This window comes from Pinus tabuliformis, chromosome X (assembly GCF_031772625.1).
Source record: "Pinus tabuliformis cultivar Carrire ecotype Pingquan chromosome X, CPIR1, whole genome shotgun sequence".
In the NCBI taxonomy this organism is placed as follows: Eukaryota; Viridiplantae; Streptophyta; class Pinopsida; order Pinales; family Pinaceae; genus Pinus; species Pinus tabuliformis.
The window spans coordinates 57,770,161-57,785,618 of NC_142308.1; the positions used below are offsets into that span (position 1 = coordinate 57,770,161).

General features: G+C 39.2%; 1 pseudogene; it reads right to left on the reverse strand.

The window, feature by feature from the left end:
- The window catches only part of LOC149138318 (cell differentiation protein rcd1 pseudogene), an 81,750-nt pseudogene extending 68,272 nt beyond the window's left edge, over positions 1-13,478 (reverse strand).
- Between the last annotated feature and the right edge of the window lie 1,980 nt (positions 13,479-15,458).

The following is a 15,458-nucleotide window of genomic DNA, read 5'->3' on the forward strand; positions in this document are numbered from 1 at the left end:
TAGACTCCATCCTTGTATGTTGGCTTAAGAAATCCCTTTATGGTCTCAAGCAAGCCCCTTGAGCTTGGAATTCCAAAATAAATAGCTTTCTTTTAGATACTGGCTTTTCTAGGTGTCATTCTAACTAAATTGTCTACACCAAGAAAGTGGGTAAGTCTCTTATCATTCTTGTTCTTTATGTTGATGATATTATCCTTATTGTTAGTGATCCCAACCTTATAAACCATGTGAATTCCAACCTTAAAATGTAGTTTGAAATTACATACTTAGGACACTTGGATGATTTTCTTCATCTTCAACTCTTGCAATCCAAAGAAGGTATTTCCCTTTCCCAGTCCAAGTATGCATGTAATCTTCTATGCCACTTTCACATGGAACACTATAAGCTAGCCCCTTCTCCCTTTCAGTCTGGAGTCAAACTTTCAGTCACTTTTACTTCCCCTGAAGTTGATGCAACCTTATATTGTCAGCTTCTTGGTAAAATTTTATATCTTACCCATACCCGTCCTGACCTTTCCTTTCTTGTTAGCCTTGTTGCTCGGTTTATGAAAAACCCACATGAAAGTCATTGGAAAGAAGCTAAAAGAATACTTCATTATGTTCAAGGTAAAATTAAATTTGGGATTCATTACAGTGGAGAAGAATCTCCTCTATTGGTTGGTTTTACTGATTTTTATTGGGCTAGTGACCCTGATGATTGGAAGTGTACTATAGGTTATATCTTCACTCTTGGTTCTGGATCTATTACATGGGCTTGCAAGAAACAAAGTGCCATTTATCTTTCTTTAGTAGAAGAAGAGTATCATGGCACCGTTGAAGCTAGTAAGGAAGCCCTCTGGCTTCGTTAGATCCTGTCAGAGTTTGGTTTTCAGCAACAACACCCGACTACACTTTGGTGTGATAATCAAAGTGCCATTCAACTATGCAAAGATCCATTCCAACATCAGCACAACAAATAGTACATTGAACTACAAATTCACTTCATCGGAAAGCTCATTCATGACCATGTTCTTGAAGTGCACTATTGTTCAACCAATGATCAAGTTGCAGACATCTTTGCAAAGGCTCTCACAGAGGCGAAGTTTACTAAATTTCGATTTATGGTTGGAGTTCAGGAAGTTGTCACTAAAAGGGGATAGGCTCTAATGCCTCCTTCCTTATCCTTTTGTGTCATCTTTGTACATGCTTCAATCCTATCCCAAGTTTTTCTTAAGGGGGGACATTAGGATATTCCGACACATAGGAAATAATTAAGTATAACTTGGTCTAGTGTATAGTTAGGTAAAGTGTGTTTCTTTAGTATGTAATTTTTGTAACTTAAAATCCGATGGTCACAATATGTTCTAGACATGAAGTGATCTGGCGCTTCATTCTCTCCTCGGTATTTCTGACACTTGATCCATGTATTAACACCCGATTGGTCCACGATCTCTATTTAAAGAGCATGGAGGCTCATTTGTTAGGTGACTATTCATGAGAGAAGCTTATGTAAATTTTCTTTCTTTTACATTAATAAATTTCCTAAAGTGGACGTGTTGGCTCAGGCCATGGACTATTTCCCTCTTTGAGGGTTTTAACCACGTCAAGAATACTGGTGTATTGATATATAATCTATTTGTGTGTGGTGTCCTTTGATGTTCTATCTGAGGAACTTACCATGTAAAGTCCTACTGACCATAGTTTTTTGAAGCAAGATGTAATGGCGAAATTTTTGGGTGGATTGAATGACTACCAAATATAACTTTTCTACATGGGAATATCTAATTTTGGTATCGTTAAGATTACAACTCAGATATTAAATGGGATGTTCAGTCCCTAAATCATCCTGTTGGACCAATCCCATTGCTATAGTAGAAATTCCAGTAGCAAGATATAGGAAGTGGTCACGTTGATAGTCAGAGGTATATAGAAGAGATGCCCGAACCAGTACATCTTTAAGGGTGTCAAACACTTTTTGAGCTACCTCATCCCAATGTAAGGGAACCCCTTTTTTCAACAGGCGAGTGAATCCTTTGGTCAATTCAAGATAGTTAGGGACGAATCTTCGTAGGAAGTTAGATTTCCCTTGAAGTCGTTGAAGTTAAACTAGTGAAGAAGGTGCAAGCAAATCGACAATTGTGTGTACTTTCAATGCATCGATACAAATTCCTTGTTTTGATATAATGGAACCTAAGATTCGACCATAACTAGCACAAAACACACATTTGTGTGGGTTAAGTTGAATGTTATAATGTCTATAACATAGGAAAATAGCTCGAAGATGCATCAGGTGATCAATCTGATGTTTTGAGTGAGAAGGGAGGTGATCCAAATATGGTTGAATGATGTGTTTGATATCATGGAAAGCATAATCCAGGGCACATTGAAATGTGGCCCCAAGGTTTTTTAAACCGAACGAGAGTTTCCTATAGGCGAAAGTGCCCCAGGGACAAATAAAAGCAGTTTTAGGTTGGTCTGTCGAGAGAATGTTGATTTGATTATAGCCCAAAAATTCATCAATGAATGAATAAATTTTGTAGCCAGCATAGTTGTCAACAATATGGTCAATAAATGAGGTTTGATAATTCTCCTTCAGGCATGCATGATTCACATCCTGATAATCAAGGCACACTCGAATGGTGCCCTATTTCTTCATGACAGGAACTACATCCAATACCCAATCAATTAAAGGAACAAGGTATATGGAACCAACTCGAAGAAGCTTTTCAACTTCAGCCTTAATACCAGCAACCTTCTTGGTATGGACAGGATGAAGGCACTACCGAACTAGTTTAAAATTTGGATACGTCTTAGTTTCATGTACAACTATATTTGGGTCGATACCTGGCATCTCCTCATAGGTCTAGGAAAATACATCTCGGAACTCATGAAAAATGGCTCAATAAGTCTCGATTTCAGATGGAGAACAAGGTGCTCCAATGTGTAGATTTTCAACAACACCTCACTTGATGTAAATTTCAAGAAGTATTTTCTCTTAAATATTTGAAATGTTCTTTTCTGAATCAACCTCATGAATAGACATGTAATTCATAAAAGGTTCGACATAATTGGACAAGTATATATCATTGAGACTATCCTCAATGGAATCAGGTAAGGAGGAATGATGGTGACGTTCGTCCCATGGTGCATCGTCTGACATCATGATTTCCATAATGCTTTCATTGGTAGGGAATATACACGAGAAAGGATCGAAAGATGTACCATAGTCCAGTGATCTGTCTACCCAATTAAGAAAATCCAAATAGGAATTCACACAAGCCAAAGAAATGGTTTCATAATCTAGCTCAATGAGGCTTAGCGACATTCGGTTGCCAAAAATTTGGATGTCAATTTTGTCTTGTACAATCCATGGATCGGCTAGGATAGTAGAAGACGACATCATGTTGATATAGGCTACCAAATATGAGCTGTCAAGGAGAGGAGGAGGGAGTGAAAAAATCCCAATAAGCGAAGAATCCTTCAACAATCCAACTCTGACATGTTGATATGACTGTAATGTTTCCCCCACAAGAGGGACAGTTGTGGTAATATGTGAATCAAAGGTGAAAAAGGTAAGTTGTTCTATGGCCAAAATCCCACGTTTATGAGGAAAGGAAATCATATGAAAGTAAGTCAAGATGACAACAACCATGGAATAAAACCACGTATGTCCTAATAGAATATTGTAATCAAGAGGTCTGTTAATAACTTTGAATTCTATGGACATAGTTTCTCCCCCTAATTCAAATTGAAGGGAGTTCAAAGTCCCACAAGGTTTGTATGTTCTCCCATCAAAGGCTTTCAATGTAGTAGGTGTCTGACTCAGTTGAGGAGAGCCAATCACCTTCCAACAAGACATGGAAATAATGCAATTTGAGGATCCTTGATCCATTATATAACAATGAATATTCTTACCATGGACTACAACTTGGATTATAAAATATAACTGAGATGGAATCCTAGTGGTATAGTTTTCATGAGAGAAAACAACAAGGTTTGAACACGATGGATCCACACATGCAATAGTTGAAACTAAAGCCCTCTTTTGGGCGAGGAAGTTCTACAACACCTCAAGAGTCAACATAGCCTATGGATATTGAGCCAAGTCTTCAACTACGTTATAATTCTGAGCGGATCTTGCACAAGGGTTGAAACCTGAGTTATGAACAACACCCTTTGGAGGTTTGATAGTCAATTCAATAGCAATTGACAATGGAGTGGGATCTAATGAGGATGGTGTTGAACTGGTAGGTTGATTAGTAGCTTGACCATTCCATAGATTCACATTACCATAATCCTTGTTCCGATTAGCTACCAAAACATGAGAGCTCGAATCTGAAGAGGAAAGGATCAAAACCATGTTAGAGGAAGATGGGTCACGAGAAACCATATGAGCCTCTTGATTAGGAAACGGGTCGGTCAACACTGCAAGAGAAGTGGAGGACTTAAGAAATTGATTCACTTCAGTGCGGTGAGGACAATCACATGTAAAGTGCTCCTCATTGCAAATCAAGCAAGGATATCGAGGCTTCCATTTCTTCTTAGAAGATAGATTTGTTTATTTATCCTGCGAAGAGGGATCTTTCTTTTTCTTACATTTTTATTACCTTTTCCTTTCTTCTTGCTTCTAGGTCACTATTGAGACTTTCCTTTATAAGATGAAATGACATTTATCTCAGAAGAAGAAGCCATAGGAGGGTTGGATTGAGGGTTTTGAGAAGATGCGGGTGGAGTAATACCAGATGGTTTACTCACCATCTACATGTTGGTAGAAACAATAATGCCATCAGCAACATGAGATTCATTACCCAGCATAAGATGAGGAACAATATTAAAAGGTCTTGGAGCATTTGGTATCCTATCGTAGAGTGTGCTAGATTGGGTATAAACCAAATCCAAATATTGCACATGAGAAATTACTTACTCTTCAATCACGACTCCACCTTTGGCCACATCTTCTGTTATAAGTTCCAATATAAATTTGGTAAACCTTTCTGTGAGTAATTGATCAGGAACATAAGTTTTGACCAACTGGCAACTACGCCTCCAATCATGAATATGATCAAAAATGTGAGTGGAATATGATTGTTTGAAGTAGGTTAAAAATTTTGTTCCAGTTTCATATTTGATAGGAAACTAGAAATGCATGAGGAAAGTTGTGTCTAAGGTACTAAAACCATGGAATGAATCCCTCGGTAATTCAATATAACATTTATAAGCGGTACCTATAATAATTCTTTGGAAAATATGAAGTTGAATAGAATCATCATTAACGGATTTTTATGATGACCATAGATGATACATCATGACATGCGTTGACGAGTCTTCTCCTGGATTCCCATTGAATTTAGGGATATCAGAAGGAAATTTGGTAGGAATAATCAGCCACCAAGGAGAAGGAGTGATGGGGTCATTAGTGAGCCGAGTCAAATATGGCAACTCGAGAGTGGCCACAAAAGGAAACTTCCGATTAAAGTCCGACGGAGGATGACCTAGATATGAAGGAATAGCCTGGGAAATGGGAACTTGCATTCCTGAATAAGGAGGGTTCTAGTAATAAGGAACCTGGTTACCAGAATAAGGAGGATTCTAGTAGAACAAATACAAGTAACCTTGTTGACTAGCCCCAGGATAAACATGAATTTTCTAGCCTTGAAAAGGTACCTAAGGAAAACCCTAAGAAGGTTTATACTAATTCCCTATGGGAGTGATGTAGGAGCATTTGGACTTAGCCAACAATGTGAAAGTTTGTTCACATGTTGTGGCTAAACAAGTTGAAATTCATTGATCTGATGGGTCAAAAGGTAGTTTTACTGAGAGGGTTTGATCTCTCAAGAAATGAGTTGTATTTCATTATTGTAATAAGTTAGAAATTGTCTTATTTTAGGCTCAAAGATGAGTTTTTAGTGTAGGTGCAAGATAGAGCTAGGAATTAGAAGATTGGTTGTTAGATTTATTAAAAATAGGGATTGATTTGTTAGACACAGTTAGAGTGATATTAGATTTATAAAAGGGAGGAAAAATGTAATGAGAGGGAGAGAGGATTGAGGAGTGGATTTAGTAGAGTGAGAGCAAGATAGTGTGTGGATTGTATTTTGAGACAGAGGTATTTATTTGTGTAATTAGGCCCAAGGCCGAGACTCTGTAACTCTTTTATTATGAATAAATTGGTGTTGTGCGCATGATTATATATACAGCCTGTGGAGATCCTCGAATGCTTGTTTCCTCTGTATTCAGACAACATTGATGCTTGCTCCATGTTTTCACGCTTTACAATAGATAACATTGAGTTAAAAGAACAATCGGGGAGTTTATTTTATTTTTTTGGTTCCGCAAGCGGAAAACCCAAAATACACTAAGGATCGATGCAAAACACATTTGGATTTAGAATCTGGACTTCAAAAATTATGGACGAAGGCTTTTAAGGTTATCGAGTCTGTAGGCCCAAATTGCATCGCCTAAGTGGAGAGGAACTAGCTTGTTGAATCGCTGAATTCTGACATCACGATATAACCGGATCCGAAGTGTTATAGAGAAGGAGTGATATTCTATCGGGTCCACAAGCGCTAGCACATCGAAACTTTGAAGTGGGGGAAGTTTAGACAGTGACATTGCGATTTGCGATTGGCCGATCAGATCATGGCTGTTAGATCACGATCTATCATGACCGTTGGATTGCAGAAGTAGTTTTGCTACAGTGGACAGTATTTCAGGTGCATCAAAGGTGGTAAGCTATTTGGAAGGGTCCGCACCCAATACCATTCAACCTTCAACATGTAGCAAAGGCGGAGGGAAGAAAAACTGCTTTATTGGGCGATTAACTCCCGATCTATTGTGCTATCCGAAATCTCCGACAACCGTTGGATCTCATCGATCTAGATGGATGGTTCCAAAGCAACAGTGCATTGACTTTCGGCGTATGATAAGTGCGCCAATGAAAAAAAGGTAAATCCCATTATTTGGCTTGTTTTTAGTGCATTTTAGTTTAAAAGGAAAAACAGTCAGGTTACAGATAAAAGGGGATCCATGAGGTGATTTTGGGGTTTTTGTGAGTCCACTTCCGCACTGCGTCATTTGTGCTATTAGAGCCGAAGAAAGGTTTGTTTGCAGCGAAAATGCCATGAAGGAGAGGAATTGGTCGAGGAAGACCTGAAGAAAATGCAATTCTATTGGAAGAGGTACAGAGTCTATGTACGAGAATGGAGACAATTAAGACTGCCCAAAGAAGAGCACCTGATGAAGGAGCTGAAAGTTCTTCAGAAGAATCTCCTACAGAGGAGGTAGTAGATGAAGACAATGAAACTACCAAAGTCATTAAGATGTTGGTGAAAGTAGGAGGAAAACCTAAGGCGGAAATTCCTTTGTATGAAGGGAGTCTGAACGTAGAAGAGCTAATTGATTGGATTAGATCCTTAGACTAGTACTTTGACTAGGAAGAGGTTGATGAGAGGAAGATGGTGAAGTTTGTAGTTACCATATTGAAGGGTCATGTATCTATCTGGTGGGACAAGTTACAAACATCAAGAACGAGGAAAGGGAAGTCCAAGATCAAGCTATGGGACAAAATGGTAAGTAAAATGAAAGCCAAGTTTTTGCCTAAAGACTATCATTTGAATCTTTTTAAGCAATTGCAAAATTTAAGGAAAAAAGGAATGTTTGTTAAAGAATATACAGAAGAATTTTATAGATTGAATATTAGAGTAGGGCATGTAGAGGATGATGTGGAAAAGGTAGATAGATATATCAATGGCTTAAGGTATGACATACAAGATGAAATTAGCTTGTTAAGTCTGAAGACTATTGAGGATGTCTATCAAGCAAGTTTGAAGGCAGAAGAAAAGATTTGAAGAAAGAAAGTCAAAGGAATAGAGGAAAAAAAAAAAAAAGAGGTAGGGGAACTACCAGACCAAGGGGACAATAGCATCAACATGAAGCAAGAAGCTCAAGTAGTAGACCACCACAGAGGGGAGAATCTAACAGAGGAAGATTTGTGCCCAGAGGAAGAGGGCAAGGAAGAGATGTTCAATGTTATACATGTGGAGAATGGGGACATATGTCATGGGATTGTCCTCATAATAAACCAGCAAGCCAGAGGAATGCGAATGTGGCTGAGGCAAAGCCAGAACCACCTCGACTTGTGGAAAAGGAAGAACCCCTTGAAGAAGGTGAATCATTGTTATTGAGAAGGACTTTGCTTAGGGCAGAGCCAGAGATTGGAGAACCAGCACAGAGGAAGAATTTGTTTAGAACTACCTATAAATCCAAAGGTAAGTGTTGCAAAGTAATAATTCACTGTGGAAGCACTGACAATCTTGTTTCTATAGAGATGGTGGACAAGCTCGGATTAGCAAAGACCATGCACCCTACTCCTTACAAGTTATCATGGTTATAGAAGGGACATTAGATTATTGTGACAAAACAATGCAAGGTGGAGATACAAATTGGTACGTATAAAGATGTGATATTATGTGATGTAATACCCATGGATGTATGCCATGTATTGTTGGGAAGACTGTGGCAATTTGATAAAAAAGCTTTTCATGATGGAAGGAGAAACACTTATACTCTGGAGAAGGATGGAACTAAGCATACATTGCTACCATTGAAGGATGATGCGGACAAAGGAACACCTGGAAGTAGTATTATGCTGATAAGTGGAAAGGAGCTGCTGCAGGAAGTAGTGAAGAACGAGGAGTTTCATTTTGCTATTGTGGGAAGGCTAAAGGTAATTTTGACTTCCACAAACTTGGATGATTTGCCTTAAGAAGTTAAAATTATGTGAGATGATTTTGCTGATATTATTGTGGATGAGTTGCCGAATGCATTGCCACCGATCAGGAGTATTAGTCATCATATCGACCTAATACTAGGAGAAAGTTTTCCAAATAAAGAAACATACAGATTAACTCCTCAAGAGAACACAAAAGTTGGAAGACAAGTGTAGGAGTTGATGGATAAGGGGCTAATCAGAGAAAGTCTTAGTCCATGTGTTGTACCAACAGTACTTAGTCCAAAGAAAGGAGGAGAATGGCTCATGTGCACAGATTCTAGAGCCATCAACAAGATCACAATCAGGTATAGATTTCCTTTGCCACACATGGATGATTTAATGGTCTGTTTGAGTGGATCAAAATACTTTACTAAAATAGATTTGAAGATTGGATATCATCAAATAAGAATCCGAGAAGGAGATGAGTGGAAGACTGCATTTAAAACAAATAGTGGGTTGTATGAGTGGTTAGTGATGCCTTTTGGACTCACTAATGCACCTAGCACATTCATGAGATTAATGAATGAAGTCTTGAAGGAGTATGCAAGAAAGTTTGTTATTGTTTATCTTGATGATATTCTAGTTTTTAGTAAAAGTAAAGAAGAACATTTAGAGCATCTTAAGTTGGTTCTAAGAACTCTGTAGAAAGAGAAACTACTGATAAATCTGAAGAAATGTATTTTCATGAAGGAAGAACTAGTTTACTTGGGATTTGTAGTTTCTAAAGGAGACTTGAAGATGGATCTAGAGAAAGTCCAAGCAATTTGGAACTGGCCTACTCCCAGAAATATATTTGAGGTAAGAAGCTTACATGGTCTTGCAAGTTTTTACAGAAAGTTTATCAAAAGCTTTAGTCAGATTTGTGCACCTATTCTTGAAATAATCAAGGAGATCAATCAGCCATTCAAGTGGACAGAAGCAACAGACATAAATTTTAATTGGCTGAAGAAGAAAATCACAGAGGAACCAATTTTGGCTTTACCTGATTTTGAGAAAGTCTTTCAAGTAGAAATAGATGCTAGTGGAGTTGTAGTTGGAGCAGTTCTGAGTCAAGAGCAAAGACCGATAGCATACTTTAGTGAGAAATTGAATGATGCAAAGAAGAAATATTCTTCTTATGATAAAGAGTTTTATGCTATTATGCAAGCCTTGAAGAAATGGAGACATTATTTGTTGCCAAAGGAATTCATATTGTATTCAGAAAATCATGCCTTACAGTTCATCAATAACCAGCCGAAGCTGAATCAGAAACATGCCAAGTGGGTAGAATTTCTGCAAAGCTTTACTTTTGTAATAAAGCACAAGAGTGGTAAGTCAAATAAAGTAGCAGATGCATTGAGTAGGGTAAGTTTTATTATGCAAGAATTCAAAGTGGGTGTTGTAGGATTTGAGGAAATGATTGAAATGTACAAGGATGATGCATATTTCAAAGATATCTATACAATAGTTCAGAATTCAATGAGTCATAACACAAGTCAGTGGTTGGACTATCTCATTCAAGGAGGCCTATTGTTTAAAAGCAACAAGTTGTGTATTCCCAAATGTTCCATGACGGAAAACATAATAAAGGAGAAACATAGTGGAGGATTATCTGGTCACTTTGTGTTAGCACTCAGGTTGTTCCCTTTGACTCCCAAGGGAATACGACTGAGGTAACCACAAACCAATCTTTGGATCACAGGTTCTAGCCTACCTGCAATCAGAGAGGGCTCTCTCTTTAGAATTTAGCTTTGTTTTGTAATGTTTTAGGCTAGTTATGATGCACTGAATTTTGTTTAAAGTTTTGGTTGAATGATATCTTCTAACAGCTGAAATGCAATGTTCAGGGGTTTTTAGTCCATTGGGCATTGGAGTCTGTGATTATGTGTTGCTTGAGGTATTTAGTGAGAATGGTGATACTGCAGGGCCAGATGGGCACTCATGAAACAATCTTCAAATTTGGGAATATGGACTGTTACCAGCCAGTGAGAGGCAACTAAGAATCTTTCACTATGCTGGTGATATGGAGAAATGAAATATTACTCAGGAGCAACTCAGAATTCCTGAACAGTATTTACTATGAAAGATTCAGTGTAAATGTGAGCAATTAAGAATTTCACATTCATAACTAATTCTGAAGAAGACATAATTAACAGCAGAGATTGAGTTTAGGGTGTTCAATAAACAAATCCTGAACTATTCTTTTTCTCTAATGCTAAGACTAAGAAATATACAGCATAGGCGGATTATGTAAGAGAAGAGAACATAATGACACGGTTCAGAAAACTTATTGTAACATGAAATAACGCAGGAATCCTGCAGCAGCAAGCAATCTCATCACAACACTTCAAACAACGCAGAACTTCAGAAATTCCATCAGCTTCTTGTATTGAAAGTCTGAAATTACAGTATAGCTCTTCAGAAGAGAAATCAACAACCCCAACAAGTTTATGCGTGGGGATATATATACAACTTTTTTACAAAAATATCTTAACGATGAGTCATTTGCTTAATAACTTTCTTTACCAACTCTCAAAAATAGTAGATGCAATAGTTATTGCTACTTTAAATGAGTAATCAATGGCTGTTCACTTCTGTCAGAAATTCTTTGACTTTTGGAGGCAACCGGGGTCGGCCGAGTGCTTTGCATTGATTTTGAGAAATCTGCCTTTTACTGCCTTGTCATGGTGCGGCTGCCTTGGTTGCCAAATTTGATTGCTGAGTTGGCCTTTTCCGCTCCTTTCCCAGTCAGAGCAACTATATCAATATTTTGAAAATGCTGACTTGTGATCGATACACAAAAACCTGGTAAATAAACCTGTTTCTTCACAGCAAAGTTTGTATCATGCCCATCCACCATTCCTGCGTAGGCAATTGGTGTCTCAGGATTTTACCTAGGGTCTCATCTGCCTCAGTGTATTTGTAATAGTTTGGAGGCACTTCAAAAAGATGTTTAATCTCATTCATAATAAAGAATAAATTCTCTAGCTTGTCATAGAGACTCTGCCCAGATGGAGGCCCTGTTTCCTCTGGGGCACTTGCTGATGCAGTGATCTGGTTTGTGGCATAGCTATTGACCCTTTTGGCATAGTGCTCATGTGATAGTAACCTTCCTGCACTAGTTACCAAGCTGGGAAGACCTCTGTTATGCAATGCTGTGATTTTTTCAATAAATTTATTCACCTCTGCCTGCATTTCTTGACACCTTCTGTCCAATGTCTGCACATAATTTCTCAAGGTAAGCACCCTCTTTACTAGTAAAATAGTATCAGTTCTACTGGTGATACCCATTCCTGCTAGCTGGGGGCCAGTGCGATTGTTAAGGACATTAATCATCCTGTTGGCTATTTCAGGCATATTCCCTAGAGATGCCCTGGCTCTCTGATTTTCTGATTGGGCCCTGCCTATGAGATCCATATGCTCATGGATAGTTTCAATATACTGCCATTGGTCTGTAATGGATTGACCAATGTTGGCCCATAGGATTTTCTTAACTTCAATTATAACCTTATCAAGAGTAAGCTCTTTTTCTAGTTCCTTTATTCTTTTTTCAAGAGCCCTTACCTCTCTTGTTCTTTCAGCTATGCTCTGCTTTGATTTATCATATTTTTCTTCAATAGCAGCCAATTTTTCTTTGGTCTCATTCAGTTCAGCCATCTGTGCTTCTAGTGCTTCAAGCTCCTTCATCATATTCTGCATGCTGAGGCTGGGCACCTGTTCTGATGTTGTTGTTGGTGTTGTTACTTCTGTAGCTGGTGCTGAGCCTGAAGGGCCTGCCTCTGATGTTTGTCCGGTGGGAGGACCTGCTGCAGTAGTTGCAAGTGGCACACCTTCAGTGGATGCAGATGTCTGTGCTGGCTGAGTTGGTACTTCACCTTGTTTTGTTCTTAATGCTACTTCTAATGCACCCTCTGTCTCCATCAATCTCTTATATAAATTCAGGAGTAACATCCTGATCCTTCTTTTGTTCTGCAACCTCTCCAGTCTGAGGGTGAAGGGTAGCTGGCAGCTTGATATGTTTTCTCAGAGCTGCTATGTCTTCATCTCTTTTCTTCAATAGTGCCTGCACACCCCTAGGGTCCTTTGGATCATGTCCCAGCTCTATAATAATTTCTTCCAAGGACTTGATTCTATTGTCCTTGGCTTGAGATGATGCCTTTTCTAATTCTAGCTGAGCAGTAGTATTGTGTAGAGAATTTTGCAATTGGTGTGCTAATAGGGTTTTATCAGCCAATGTGGAATAGAGCATCTCCCCTGTTTGCCTGTGTAGCTCGATCTGGTCCATGGGGTGGATGTCTTTGGCGAAAATCTCCAAATTGGTTCTGATATAATCAGCAGCTGATTGAGGTTGATGCATAGTAGGCTTAAAATGACTGAGAGTCATTTTTTGTTCTTGAATATCATAAGCTGACATTAGCCTCTACTGATTAGTTGGTGCCATCTTTAAGAGTTGATTGTAGATCTGGTATTTGAGAGGCTCATTTCTTTTCTTGATGTCTATGAACTGCTTCTTGATGCTAGAGTCCGCCTTGGACCGCTGCCTTGAAGAACTTACCTCTGCCCCATGTGGCATCTCTTGTCCTTGCTGCAAGGAGCTGGCCGATGTTTCAATGCTAGGAGGGAGCATAGTATCGGTTGGTCTCTCCGGCAATTCCTCCTCCGAAAAGGGATTTAGCCTTTGTCTTTTCTCACCTTGCTGATCCGTTGAAGTAGTAGGAGGAGTATCCTCTTGCCTATCTCTTTTCCTCATTCTTTCCTCATTAGCTGGTGTTTGTAAAACTGTAGACTCAACTGTTACCTCCTGCCTTGGAGGGATTTGCTCTTGTGTTTGCTGCTCTGTGGAGGCAGGTGCCTTAGCCATGCCTTCTTGCTGTTCTACTTGCTGCTCTAAATTAGGAGGTGACTCCTCTTGTTGTACTGCTTTGCCTTTAGCCATGTTTGTTGCTTGATCAGTTGCTTTGGCAGACTGCTGGGGAACAGTGGACGATGAGGCAGTTTCTCCAAGATGCTGAGGGGCTGAAGACCAAACCTGTCCAAAATATTCCAAGTCAACTACTTTTTCTAAATTCTTAATGGCTCTTTCTGCTAATTCCTCTTCAGAATAATCCTCCACTAATGTGCCTTCTCTCCACTCTAGTTGGTTAGCATGTTTTTCAATTTCTGGAATGCTAAAGTGATCATAGGTAGCAAGCCTATACTTGATTCTTCTGAGGCTTATGAAATGGTTAGGATCATAGGGTGCCCAATAGAATCTTGTCTTGAGGAGGAGGCCTTTTAGAATTTTGTCTGCCTCTTCCCAAGCTTCTTCCCTCTTGTTAAAGATAAATGGACCCAACTGGTGCTTAATTTTCAGCTGTGCTTTCTTGTTTCTGCTATGAAAGTGGATCATGTCTGCATTGCCAAACTGCCGGAAGTATTCTAATGCAAAAAGTCTCATGGGAACATACTTTGGCAGTCTGTATGAGGCTAGCTCACAGCCATATATTCTGATCACTGTGTGGTCTTGGTAGAAGTACTAATCTCCAATGCTATAGTTCTTTGAAAGCTGGAGGATTTTCTGCATATCATCAGTGAGTCTAGGAGGAGGGGAACTCTGCAGCAGGGACAAGGCTGGATGAATGAACAGGTCAATGAACTCACAGTAGTTGTATGGTGAGTAATGAATATGGTGACAGACTGTTGTCCAGAACATTACAGATCTTCTGTTTCCCTTTGCATCTAACTTCTTAAGGAAAACAGGAAAGCTATCAGGCTGATTGTATAATAGCAGATGATATATATAGGAGGTGTATTTGAATACCCTCTCTCTCTCCAGGTTCATGAACTGTTCATGAATCTTGTTGGCTATAAATGTAGCATAGTCATACTGGACAGCAGGGGGCTGTCCTGGAGTGAACATGGATAGCATTACCAAGGTTGTCTCATCCACAAACTCACTGGTTTTGAATCCTAAGATGGAGGATATCATGTCTACTAGCAGTCTCCCTATGTCATTGAACCAGACATGTAGATATGGGGGAGGCTGCTGGGGCTGGAAATCTGGGAGCATGAACAATTGGCCAATTCTTGTAATTTGTGAGTTGGACAGCTTGGCACCTTGCTCCAGCAAAAGTTGCATAGAAAGAGGAGTCAGTGGCTTTGCAGATTGAAACTGTAGCATTTGGTTGATGGCTTCAGGAGTGATATGGAATAATACAGAGCCTGAAGGACTCAGAACAGCCCTTTGATTGGGGTCATAACTTGTGCAGCATTGGTGAATCAAATCAGGGAACTCATTCACTTGAGGGAGATAATAGATTGGTAAGTGGGACTTCCAGATTCCCAAGAGGTCAGTACCATCTCTGTGTTTTTTCTTTAGCTCACAAACTGTTTCTATGTGATATTTTTTACATAGTTCAACTGTTTCTTTCATTTGATAATCTCTGTCAGCAAGGGCCAACCATTCTAGGTATTTATGTGGGGCATTCAGAGGTGCAATATTCAATGCCACAGGGGTCTCCATTGTTTAACTGTTATTTGGAGTTGTATTTGAACTTGACCTTCTGAAAAAGGTAACACAGAGTAGTGAATTTCAATGGATAAGGCAATTTGCAGAGAGAACACGGGTGAATTGGGGTGAAACAGAGTTAAAATGCTCCTGCGAGAGGTTAAAAGAGCCAATGCTGGGACTGAGTGCTGCTTTTACAGTGGAATTTGTCTAGACAGCTTTAAGTCGGAAATGCGCAAGAAA